The 12,408-nt window shown below is 40.7% G+C and overlaps 1 protein-coding gene across 50 annotated transcripts in view; it reads right to left on the bottom strand.

The window, feature by feature from the left end:
* Nucleotides 1–12,408, bottom strand: part of LOC140661310 (uncharacterized) — a 274,629-nt gene that overhangs the window by 41,100 nt on the left and 221,121 nt on the right. For 5 of the 50 annotated variants that reach the window (XR_012045736.1, XR_012045760.1, XR_012045747.1 and 2 more), the window contains one exon: nucleotides 2,923–3,221. The exons of the other annotated variants lie outside the window; for them this stretch is intronic. The gene's annotated coding sequence lies outside the window, so the exon portion shown is untranslated. The remainder of the gene's footprint in view (nucleotides 1–2,922; nucleotides 3,222–12,408) is intronic. 50 annotated transcript variants of the gene reach the window in all.

Here is a 12,408-nt window from a genome sequence, read left to right as displayed (position 1 = left end):
TTCGGCTGGTGTGCACAACAACATCCCTGTGCCACATATCTGACTTCTGCATGCAATCTGCTGCAATGTCTATGCTGAAGATTGGTATCACTGTTCCCCCCAAAAGAATTTGATTCTTGAAGCACTCCATTTCATGGAAACAGATCAAGCAAATCCCTTTACAAAATTATTCCCAAGGGCAGATGAAGCTCCAGTGTTAAAAGGGACCTAAATACCTCTCACCTCAACCCTACCACGCTAGGCTGCATTATGGGGTAGAGAAAATCCTTTCCTCACTACCATCTCACATGATGACATCAGGCCAGAGATGCTGACAAAAATATGGGAACAGTGGTGGACCCTCTCTGAATTTGGTAAAGACAGAGAAAAGCTGGTGCCCTTTGCAATTTGTGAGTTTTTTGGTTGCTACTGTTATGGAAACTAAGGAAACTTCAGATTCATATGTTTCTTAATGACTTCTGAAAAGGACCAAGCACTGTATGAGTTAGAGCCTCTGGATAAGAGCAGTTCAGGTAAATAGCTGTTCTTTGGAAAACCAAATTCATATGAGAATGAATCCAGAAGTTCTAGCATGACCTACATGAGGTGGTTCAGTAAAACAATACAGGTTTACTTGGTCTATTGTTATATATGGTTTAATTTAAATGTTTCTAATTTTCTTCACATGTATAAGAAAAATGAGTTCAATTCACCCATATTTGCATTCAGGATTCACATCAATACTATACTACTGAAGACCAGACTTTGGTAAATATATTTGTTAGAAAATAACAGAGAAAAAAATGACAGTGCTGAACTGTGCTGCTGGGGGTTCAGCGGAGATTACATGAGGAGAGAAATCAGAGCATATTGTTCTGTGTACATGGACAGGCAGATAGTTTTATATGCCTAGTTTTTAATGATGGTGAGAAGCATCTTTCTACCACATCACTGTATAAGAGGGGAGTGAACTAGGTAAATTTACATTAACACTATGTCCAAGGTCCCTTTAGAAAACTCAAGCTGCTAAGCCTGTGAGAAACAGGCTTTAGCTTGCTTAACTTCAAATGTGTTCAAAAACCTTCTGTATTATAACTGGACAAAAACCAAAGCTTTAATGCTTTTTGGGGAAGGAATGTTTTTTTGCTCTGTGTTTGTACCAAACCTAGTGTGCCCATACGTGGGGCATCTATTACCAATTCTACTTCTAATAGTGAACATGGAAACATGTAACCAGCCTTGCCCCCCAAATCCTGAGTTACACCACAGCAGTCCAAGGCCTCTTCACACAGTCCCGCCTGTGTGCATGTATGTGTTACTCTCTAAATAAAAGTTACAATCAATTTTGTAATGTTTTTTTGAGAGCAATCAATAAGAAAGCCACCACAACAAAATCCCTGTCCTGCTGATGTCATAAGTGGCTTAGTACTGCACGTGACCCACAGGTCCCTATGACTGAATAACCTCTGTCCTGCTGCCAAAAATATCTGATGTGAAATTTTCTTTCATTTTAGTGGGATCCTTATTGATGAAGGTAGCCAGGGACTGAAAATCCTGCTGTGGTTAAGACAGCAACATACTTCGCTCATTGTACCCTTCCAGATCTTAGAAACATGTTGATTTGTTTCTCACCTCAAATGGCCTTTCTTACATCTCATCTTCTGACACAATCTCCAATTCCTATGCATTTTTTGGTCATTGTTTAATATCTTTTTATAGTGTGGCTAGCTCAAAACCCTCCCTTCCTCACAAATCTAAATTTCTTATTGCTTCACTGTCCAGGGTTGGCACAATTATTTCAAATGATCTACTTTTCAGATGATTCCCAGATCATTCCCAGACTGTGAGACAGCCTGTTTATGTGATGGAAAGTACCAGAGGTAACCTTACACCGATACGTTAATTGTCTGCATGAGTGAAAAAAATCAAAGTAATTTTACTTTCGTACTCTGCACGTACCCATGCTTCTGTCTGATTGTATCACCCTTGGTTTCCTGTACTCTCTGCAGAATGCCATCAGCATCACTCTGTCAAGTTCACTTCTTCCCCTTCACCTCTTCACTGTGGAGTATACTCCCTGTACAGACCACCCTACTTTCTTGAAGACCTCTGGCTTTCTAAGCAAGGAGCTAAGCAGATGGCATACTTACTATCTCAATATTCTTGTGGACAAGACAGGACAACTGTAAGGAAGTAGCAGGGAGATGACACTGAATGGAGAGTGAACTGATGCAGGCAAAAAAAGAGGGAACTGAATCATGGTAGGAAGGTACAGGATAGGGAATTTATACATCTAGAAGCAAAAAGTCATTATTAGCCAGTCAGCCAAAACTCTTCTACCTGCCTGTGCCCTAGTCCTTGTATTCGATACTACAGCTTGTGCTCTCTCACCCTTTGTTTTCAAGACTATTAAGATCTGTGAGAGAGGAACAATTCTCTACTTGCGAAAAGCACCTTTTTACAATGTTGCGATTTTGTCCAGAAAGTTGGGCCCTGACACTATTGCTGTTTAAGTGAACTGGGAATCTCCCACTGCTGTTGACTGAAGCTTTTGTTACTGGCTGTCTGGAGAAAAAAATTTCCCAGTTTTCCTTTGTGGTCTTGGCATGCGCATTTCACTCTTCACTTGGAACCGTTCCTCTCTTATTTGTCTACTTCTATTATTCTCAGAGCTAAATTTAGTTTCTCCTGCTATTTCTTTTCTGAGACTAGAGCAGCTATTAATCTGTCTCCACTTAGTCTGTCACTCATTGTTTATGGAGTTCGTAAGGAGCATCTAGGAAGCGAGGTACTGCAGAAGAGGATGAGAAAGATAAAGCTAGACAATAGAAATAATAGCAGGGAAATCCATCCTGCAGTGGAGCAGAATGAATATCAACGGAAGTTCTATATTAAATGTACATTTCTGGGAATGTTTAGAAACAAAAATGGAATTGACAGTACCTGAACTCTTTTATAAAGCAAATTAGGACATTTTGAGGAGCTTGCCCATGAAACACTGTTGACATTCACTTAGATGTATTTCTGTGTGGACCCAGCCATTGGAAATCTTTCTTTGGTTTGCATTTTAGCTCTTATTTTTTCAGCACTCAGGTAATTTTAGACCGTGCTTTATAAATTACGAGCTGAAAAGGCAGAGGAAACAAAGTTGTCGGGGGGGTGAAGAACCATTTCAGATCCAATGAAAAGTTCTAGTCCAGCTGGCTTCAGCCCTGCAGTGCCCTCTGCATTGAACAGCTCCTCTGTGGTAAGGGGAGAGAGAAAAGAAAAGGAGAGAACAAACTTCAGCTGAATTAGTCATGACAGCTGAATTTGTGCTTTGTTCAGTGAAACATATTCCATTAACTAGTATGAATCTAGACAAATAGCATCCCAAATAACAGATTTGTACTCTGTAAAGATTCAAAAGGGCTGAATCCATCCTACATTTATAACCTTTATAATATGAAAGAAGAAAAGAGATAGTTATGCTTGTCCAGGATGACTTCGTATCTGTCAACTGACCTTGCTATCAGATTAAAATAGTTTTCGTGTCTTTTCCAGCTCAGAGGCAATTGTTTTAGAAATTGCTTTCTAAAAGATAATCTTAGGAATCAAAATAATGTTAGGTTTTACACGGTTGAGTGCTCTTACCTCCCACTGAATTGTTTTGTTTTACTCCAGCCTTGCTGGTGATACTCTATTACAGAGAAACTAAAGTGTAAGAGAAAAGATGGTCTAAGGGTACCTGAGAGAGTAAACTAAACCATAAAATATCTTGCTAAATCAAAACAGCCAAATCTGTGTATGTATGTTTTCTGGACCACCTTCAACTATGAACTATGCTAGTTTTTGAGGACACACAGATCCTTCCACTGAGGGAGAAGAAGAAATTGAATTTGCTCTGCACTGGGCAGGTTTGGGGGACAAAGTCAAGGTATCAGTAAAGGAAATACTTCACACCAATGCTTGGTGAACAGAATTAGCAGCTGGTGTGATGCTGGATGAAGGAAAAGGCCTAGAAGCTAAAAAACAAACAAACCAGAACTCCAAGAATTCTTTCTTCAGGTCAATTTTGTCAATTTTGTGCTGTCAACTGGGATACAAACAGTTCATTGAATATACCTGAACTGTATGAAAGATATGCAGTGATTGAAATAGTTTTCTACACTTTCCTGACACAAATTTTATGACACAGATTTTATGACACACAAGAAGGTCTGAAAGCAAACCTCTGTGGTTTGCAAAAACTGCAAAAACTCTGCTCTCCCAAGGTTTGCATGAACTCACACTGTAGACAAACACTTGCTCAGGTGCTAATCAACAGAATTGCACCTTGTTGACACCAGCTTTTGCAGGAAAATTTTAGTAAAATGGGTTTCAGTGCTCAATTTTAATGCCCCTGAGGTAAGGTTGCATCTTTGTCCCAAGGCTGGAGTAGAAAGCAGTGTGTAATTACAATGCTGCAGTGGCACAGGAAGGGCTATCTGGGGATCCCCTTGCTCTTTATAAGCAATAATCACAATGCCCCACTGATTTCAGTAAGAACTGTATTATTTAAAAGAAGCAAAAGAGAAAACTGGGCAATAAATTAGTCTGATTTTCTAATTCTCACAAGCTAACAGTAGGGCTACAATATTTAGGTTCCAGTTACTGCAGAGGAAGGATAATATCCTTTCCCTCCTAGAGTTAAAATAATAATAATCCTTGGTTTTAATTTATGGAAATAATTCTCCCAAACAATCTTCTTTTCATCCAGCCTAATTTTAAGAAATATGGATCTGGAATGGGACTTAAAAATTAGTCAGTCTGAAGTGTGTAGGACACATAGTGCTGGGACAATATACTAGTATCTGTGAGAGCCTACGACTAGACTTGGGTGTGTCTGAAGTTAGGCTCATAAATCCATATTTAGACAGTTAAATAAGTGGCCTGATTTTCAAAAATGCTTATGACCCAGCTTCTCCAGCTGACTTCAATAAAATGTGTGTGTATGTCTGTGTGCATGTGTGCGTGTGTTCAGTACTTCAAAAATCAAGCCACATATTTAGATGCTTAAATCTAGGCATCTAAGGCTTGAAAATGTTGCCAATAATAATTCTCCTGGCTTCACCACAGGGATAACACACAGAGTGGATTTTAAATACAGGTGCTTCTACAGGAGAATAAGCAATGTGAGCAGAGGGACCTGATGTAACTATTGTTTTTTTGGTTCTTTCTGAAACACTTAGGGAATTGTGTTTTTAAAACATCAGCACTGCCTTTCCTACACCTGAGCAAACAGCCCATAGGAAAGCTATCACAGAGAACTCCCTGGCTCATCCTTCTGATCAATGTTTATTAAAACCAATCATAACACATTGCTTTGCATGAATAACATGTAACAACAGAAAATGTTTCCTTAAACTGTTTTTCTGATAATCATGTTTGAAGGAAACTCTCCTTAAAAAAAATTCACCTACAGATATTCATACGTTCTTTAGTTTCAAGTAGAAATAGCAGGTTACCATTTTTAAACAGGTTACATGTTTTAATAAAGCTTCATGGACTGCAATATATACTTCTGGGGAATGGCTGACTGGTTCTTTTGGAAAATAATTCAGCTGTAAACTTAATCTTTGAGCCATCCTTGTGCTGAGAAGCTTAAATTTACTCAGTGAGTTTTAGTTAGCAGCTATACAGATCTGAGTGCTGTGGAACAATTTACAACCAAAAGGAAGAATACACTTTTCAAATTGAAGATAAAAAAGAAAGTGTCTTACTCGATAATCTTTGCATACTAGTTCTCTATGTGTAAAAAGACCTACTCATTTCTGTGAGTCACTTGAGCTTTGGGATAATACACAATGGAAAACATTGTGCTTCAGGTTAAAAACCTGCTGTGTTCAAGCAGAAGACACTTGGCAGAACTTGCCAAACACTGACCAGCTCCCCACCACACTCTTCACGTCTGAAGGCAACTTCAGTGAAAAAAATTCAGCAGGACTGTATAGACCCATCTGGCTTCTGGTTATGTTGCAGTTAGAAAACTTTTTAGTTTTATTATGAAAAAAAATCTTCCAAGAAAAATAACAAACATTTCTAATTTTATACTTACAGAATTATTCCACTGGAAAAAATTATGTGAAGCCTAAGCACAGGTATCCAACAACAGCTGTAATCAAGCTTACCACAGAAAGCATTTAAACTAAGACGCTAGTGCCTGCAAAACTCATATTTCTTTGATTTCCTCTAGCAAGAATGATGCTGGTGAGAAATGGGCCAGCATTCTCCTTACCCCCTGCTTACTCCACTTTCTTCTTTTACCCTCTTTTCCATGCTACATTTTCAGATTAAATCCACTGACAACACAGAGGTGGATGGGTCTGCTGGAGTGTGCAAACACAACTGCCCCGGTAAGGCAGTGATGTTGTGGGAGGTCAGGGTCCCACTTTCTGTTATTGCCACTGTCAAAAGCACTTAGCTCCTGCAAAGCACTGGGCACTGTATGGTCAGTGCAATCTTTGAGGCACAGTCAGAATTTTACCATACGGTAGATCTTATTGATTCTACCCCTTTTTACAAATGCATAGGGGACCTGATATGCAGTGCTACTAGACAATTTGCCCAAGGCCACACGATATCAGTGGCAAACTGGATGTTGGATGTGAGAACTCCTGCCATCTGGCCTTGTTCTCAAACTATTGGCCACACAACTTCTCCCAGTGTAAGCAATACATCTTAAGTGAAAAGGAAAACAAAGTGCAAAGCAGCCAGGAAGGTAATGAGTAATATTAAAAAGGCAGCTATGAAAATAATATTTTTGAAATCAAAGCACCCAAATGAGGACTGAAAGAATAATTGTATTTGTGTTTTTAACATTTTCAGTTGTCGGGAGGCCATTAGTCTTCCCGAGCTGTAGCAGCAGGAAGTCTTTAAGTTCTTCATATGGAGTCAAATGGCCAGGCAGCCTGGGAGGATCCCTGTGGCAGGGAAAATAACATCCTCTAAAGCAGACAAATGAGTGAACCTTAGAGAAGACCTGACTGTCCCAGGAAGGGACTTTATTCTTCCTAGGATGGTGGTGAATCCATGAGGAAAACAGGAGAAATGTGAAGTCATTGTCAAAATAAAGGGACCAGAGTGGGTCTTGCCTCGGCCTCTCACCGTTGCTCTCAAGTTATTCTATATGCCAGAGCTGCGCGCCCATATGCTGCAGTGCCACTGCATGTGCTGGGCCACGTAATAGGAGCAGGGCTTAGGGAAGAGGAGGCAAGGGGCCTAGCTGGGATGCACAGCTCAAGCTTCAGCACAGCACGTCAGCGTTTCTCTCTGGGTTCAGAGCTCAGCAACCCATGTGCAGCCGAGGCAGGAGACATGCTGTGTGGCAAAGGAAGGAGCTGCAGAAGCTGAGGCTGGGGAGTGGGAGACAGGGACAAGTGCCTCAGTCTCATACCAGCAGCATGAGATTTGTCATGTCTGTACATGGTGGTCCCACTATATTTAGTTTCACTGTGCTGCTAAGCAGCAGCATGGTTGTACAGAGCACCATAAGGTAGAAATACAGAGCCTCTTTGATACCAGAGGATGTTTCAGCTCCCATAGCTGCCTTGAGGTGTTAAGCCATATTAACACAGACATTTTCACTTGTCACCTCTTGTGCCATGTATCTCAGGAGGTGCAATAGAGAAATATGTGAGAACTCAAATTGCACTGTAAACAGCTTTCACTGAGTAGACATAGGGGAGATTTTCATGTAGCAAAATGATAAGAAAGATACATGTGCATTTTACATATGGACTAAAGCCTGAGATAAGGTCTCTAGCAGCAGGGGAACAGTCGGGTTGCCATTGGGTTAGACAGAACCAACTCATTGTACGCCTTAGTCCCTTGGTGACTTCAATTAACTTAGGACAGCGATAGCACAAATGGGATAGAGCCTTTCTCTATATACATCAGAACAGACAGTGTTTCTTTAGCATTAATGAAAACAACATTTTCTCGTTAAGGTATGCTGCAACACAAGCTCTCCTAGAGCAATCCAAGTCTCTTGCATAATTCCCAGCAATAATCGCTTTCTGAGGCTCTGCAAAATACACACTTTAATTACTTGAAAATCTACTTCTTCAAAGCTATTCTTTCTTCATTCATGTTCTAGAGTAACTCCCCACATATTCCTGATGCTAAGTCTTTGGTCCAGTGTCTTGTCACATGTTTGTCTGCTTTAGACTTTCATCATTCAAGATTTACAGATGTTCACTTTAGTATTAGTGGAATTTTACTTGTTGGTACTATATAAGTAATGATGCATACTGATATATTAGCCTGTTGAAGCATGGAAGAGAAAACTTAACCATAATGGTGTATAAGCACAATTTATTCCCCAAAATCACAATAAATTAACTTGCTGAGAATCAGAATTGTAACTTCTATATTGTAAATATAGTCCTACCTCCTTCTAGACATTAAGCTTGTAATACATATCACTCCTACAGATGTAAGCTGAATGGAGATTTTCCTCCAAGGAATGCCACTAGTCTAATTACATTGTTTAGAGAGGGGACACACCACCACTAGACTCTGGTTTTGGTCAGGTAAGTCAGGAAGTTAATTATAGAGCACATCATTCATTTTAACATACTATCCAAATTTTCGTAGATTAGTTGTCCAGCAACTTGGAGAAGCAGTTGCAGGTCTTGTTATGAAGAAAAAAATAGGAGGAGCCCCTGTAGTATTCCAGATTATAGTGCATAACTGGCAAAACATGCAAGTGTTCTCCTGAAAAAAACCTGAAGATACTGATAAGAACTTATAATAAAGGAAGATGTTTGTTTCCCATTAGGATTTGTCCTTTTCCAGACATGTTTGATAATGATTTAAACATGAAACATAGAGAACTTAATTTTGGCATCTTTTGGAAACAGTGCTAGTAGGTAGACATGTGGCGAAAGAGAAACTACTTCTGAGTTAGGTGACATCAGATCAGAGAAATTCTTCATGCCATAATAAAAATTCTCTACTGTGGCCAAGTAGCAAGAATAGGCTTTTTGAAAAATAATTCACAAAGTTATGTGAGCTGCAGAAAAAAATATGTGAATTAAACAGAAAGCGATATGGCATTAAAAAAATGAATGTACTAGTCATGTGACTGCAGTAGACCTAGACCCAGTGTCTCCTCAACTGATGGTCCCTTTTTCCTGACAGACCTTAAACACATAGTCTCTGATTTCAGATAGTCTCTGAATTGCAGATTGCTAGAAAACATGACTATGCTGACAATGTATTAGTGTGAAGTTGCCCCTTTCTGATGCTCTTCTATGCATATTGTTTTAGTGACTGGTTGCAGGACTAGCTAGAGTTCAACCCATTCAGTCTGATACAGCCATTCGTCTTTCCTCATTCAGCTGGAGTGTCGATCTGCTTGAGGGTAGGAAGGCTCTACAGAGGGATCTGGACAGGCTGGATCGATGGGGCCAGGCCAATCGTATGACGTTCAACAAGGCCAAGTGCTGGGTCCTGCACTTGGGTCACAACAACCCCATGCAACGTTACAGGCTTGGGGAAGAGTGGCTGGAAAGCTGCCCAGCAGAGAAGGACCTGGGGGTGCTGGTTGACAGCCGGCTGAATATGAGCCGGCAGTGTGCCCAGGTGGCCAAGAAAGCCAACAGCATCAGAAATAGCGCAGCCAGCAGGACTAGGGAAGTGACTGTCCCCCTGTACTCAGCACTGGTGAGGCCACACCTCGAATACTGTGTTCAGTTTTGGGCCCCTCACTCCAAGAAGGACATTGAGGTGCTGGAGCATGTCCAGAGAAGGGGAACGAAGCTGGTGAAGGGTCTAGAGCACAAGTCTTATGAGGAGCGGCTGAGGGAACTGGGGTTGTTTAGTCTGGAGAAGCGGAGGCTCAGGGAAGACCTTATTGCTGTCTCCAACTACCTGAAAGGAGGTTGTAGTGAGGTGGGTATCAGTTTCTTCTCCCAAGTAACAAGTGATAGGACGAGAGGAAACAGACTCAAGTTGCATCAGGAGAGGTTCAGATTGGATCTTAGGAAAAATTTCTTCACCGAAAGGGTGGTCAAGCATTGGCACAGGCTGCCCAGAGAGGTGGAGTCACCAACCCTGGAGGACTTCAAAAAATGTGTAGACGTGGCACTTAGGGACATGGTTTAGTAGGCATGGAGGTGTTGGGTTGACAGTTGGACTAGATGATCTTAGAGGTCTTTTCCAACCTTAATAATTCTATGATTCATCATACATAATTAGCCCCAAAATGCAAAATGTCAGGATAGAGGTAATTTAAAAATGACCTCCTTCAAGACTGAAAAGAAGGCTGCAGCTGTTCAAATTACAGTGAATAAAAGGGAGGCAGTTTCTTATCAGCAACAATTATTTTGCACTGAATGCTTTTGTTATCCCTATTTTTAAAGGATGCAGTGGGGACTTCTTTTTAGCAGAGAGGAAGGGATGTATTGGACATTGTCAGTAGGAGACAAGACGTTTAAGAGCTTCAAAGGTCTTACTCTCTCCAGCATTTTGAAACCTGTTAGTTGGTACTCCACTGGGGCTCTGGGCTTCCCATATTAGTGAAGATTCAGGCTACTTTGCAGCCAGGAGAAAAACTGAAGGCATTCTGAAGCTAACCATCTGCCCTTTTGGAAGCAGGACAACAACTGGACAGACGAAATCTTGACTGATTATTTACGCAAGAAAATCATGGCTCTGTAAGTAAGCCATAAGTTGCTGGTATAATAGGTTTGGTGTATTATCTCTAACTGCGGAGACTAACAGCCTGTAGAGCAGCTACTTCATCCCAAAGTGGAGTTTAGAAGGGGCTTTCGGCTGCAGAGATGTAATCATGTGGGACTCACTCACGGTGAATAAGGCAAACAGATACCCTAATAATAGGTACTGCTACGCATAAGATGTACTAAAGATAGGGGTTTCTTAAGAAAACTCACGATCTAAAACTCAGCTCCCTCTGACTCCAGTAGTAGAACTGTGGCTGACTGGAGGGAGAACAGAGTGCTTCTCCAAAATCCACCTCAAAGACATCGCCCCTATCATTTGGTGCTCTCACATGGTGGTGTCAGTGCCCTTGCAGGGGCAGTGTGGCTTCCTGCTCTGTGCAAAGGGTAGTGCCCACAAGTCTCGAATTCTGATTCTGGCTCTACTGCTAGTGTTTGGGATAAAGTCAGTATCTCAGTTATTCCATCTGCAAAATGGAGATGAGAGACTTAGTTTGTAAAACACTTAGAGACCAAGTCAGAAAAAATTCCAAATAAGAACTAGATTTTATTACTATAAATAATATTGTCTCCAGGTCTATAGGGATGCCATATTACTGCAACACAGGGTGTCTTTATTTCCAGAACGATACAACATAATTAGTTCTTTCACTGTTTTCTTTAAGGATACTTTTGGCAAACCTCTCAGGAGTTAAGCTTTCCAGGGCCCCTGCTATATTGGTAACACAATGCAAAAGCCTGAATAAATAGTTTTCTTTCTATTCCCCCCTTTTTGCTAAAAAATATATGGGATTGGGTGAGAAAAGAAGATTACATTTGCTGTTCCAGAAAGACAACTTTTTTTCCCCATGCTACAGCCATACTGTGCATAACAGGTCATTGCTGGGCAGAAGAGACAATTTTAAACTAATTGTCCGAGTTCACAATGGAAAAGTTTTCAACAGGGAGAAATGAGAAAACATAATTTGAGAAAGAACAAGCTCATTTCTAAGGATGGAACAGAGGCTGACTGGGAAAGCACAGCTGGGTTTCTGTTTTATTTTAGGGCCTGATCTCTGTGTAAGTATTTGAGGCAACTGTAATGGTAGGTGTTCAATGCAGCAAAGAGCCAGGTGCTGCAACAAGCACTAAGCTGCTAATGTCACAAATGATCAATATCCTTTCAAGTTCTATATCTGTGTGTGAAATCCCTGTTTCATGGTTATATGGATTGATGGTTACCCTTTCTGTTGCACCAAAGAAATTATGAAGAACAAGGTGGGGCTCCTCAGCTTTAAAGACTCCAGCTGAAAGTCAGTTTATGTCCCTTACAAAAGATAGTAGGAAGTCAAATTCCTAATACTGATCTTACTGCTTTTATCCAAAAAAAAAGCTCTAATTGGGAATTCAGCGCAGAGACTGAGAGGGGGAAAGGGCCTGCTGTATACAATGAGTTATGCTAAGGTTGTTAAACTGTAGTAAAGTAGAATCTTCCTTATAGTCAATTTTGAACAATCTCTATACTTTTAGGCTGACCACATCACTCAGCCCCTCTCATCCTCTCCCTCTGACCCCTCAGATACCTTTCCTTTAAAAAGATCTATGGAATATGCAGTATTAGCTATCCTTAGGACAGCAACGTCTCTTGTTATGTCTCTTGGTACTGCATGGAGAAGCACTGTAGGCAACTGCAAGTCTTTTCTTTGAATTTTGTCACCCCTTGAAAAAAACATCAAGGTGCCTACCT

Source organism: Ciconia boyciana, chromosome 1 (genome assembly GCF_034638445.1).
Source record: "Ciconia boyciana chromosome 1, ASM3463844v1, whole genome shotgun sequence".
Taxonomy (NCBI): domain Eukaryota; kingdom Metazoa; phylum Chordata; class Aves; order Ciconiiformes; family Ciconiidae; genus Ciconia; species Ciconia boyciana.
This window is presented reverse-complemented; position numbering and strand designations above follow the sequence as displayed.